Below are 873 nucleotides of genomic sequence, written 5' to 3'. Positions count from 1 at the left end.
CCTTCGGTTCGTAGAACATGAGTTCAACTCGGGCAGTGAGGACGATGCCCGAGTTCGAGAGCACTCATGATGCTCCTGCGGGCTCTGTGGGAGGGCACAGCCCAGTGCCCAGTGAGCACAAAGAAGACAGCGTGCAGTCGTCCGCTAGTGATCACGGTGATCACAGTCCCAGGACCTCTGTGCGCTCTGAGAGTCCGGCCGTTAAGGCTAAGGGCACTCCCAAAGCCGGTGGCGATGAGGAAGGGAGTCCTCGCAAACGTCTCTCGCTTGCCGAGGGTCTTGCGCGCGCTAAGGCCTCTAAAGCCGAAGGCGCCAAGCCCTCAAAGAAGCGTACCGCCTCTAAGTCTCCACTCCGCGAGGAGAAGGAGACTCGACGCTCCTATCAGAGTCTCTTCGACTCCTCGGATGAAGAGGAGGAGAAGGAGGAAGAAGAGGAAGAGGAGGGTGCCATTGTTGAGCCCCGGGAGGTCTCGAATGACCTCGACCAGCAGCAGGAGGATTTCCAAGCTGCCCAGCGTGTGCGTGGGGGTTCGGTGGCGGCACCCGTCAGCCAGGGAGCTGCCATCAACTCAAGAGGGTATTGGCCTCCCGAGGAGAGCTCTGGGGCTGACCTCTTCTTAGAGCTTCTTGTCGCTCCTCGTGGCCTTGTGGGCGGCCACACTTCTAGGGGCATCTATGAACGAGCCCTTGTTCAGAAAGAACAGTTGTTCGTCGACAACGTGGAGGCTGCTCGGTGTGTGCTTCTCGCGCCACACCGCATTCCCCCTTAAGGACTTCACGACTTGTCGTAAGAAGCCCGAGACCCGGGGTGGTCTCTATCCTGTTTGGGGATACCCCTGGGTTATGCCCGAGAACTGTCCCACATGGAGTTCT

The sequence above is a fragment of the Phytophthora infestans genome, genomic scaffold, assembly GCF_000142945.1.
Source record: "Phytophthora infestans T30-4 supercont1.49 genomic scaffold, whole genome shotgun sequence".
NCBI lineage: Eukaryota > Oomycota > Peronosporomycetes > Peronosporales > Peronosporaceae > Phytophthora > Phytophthora infestans.
This window is presented reverse-complemented; position numbering follows the sequence as displayed.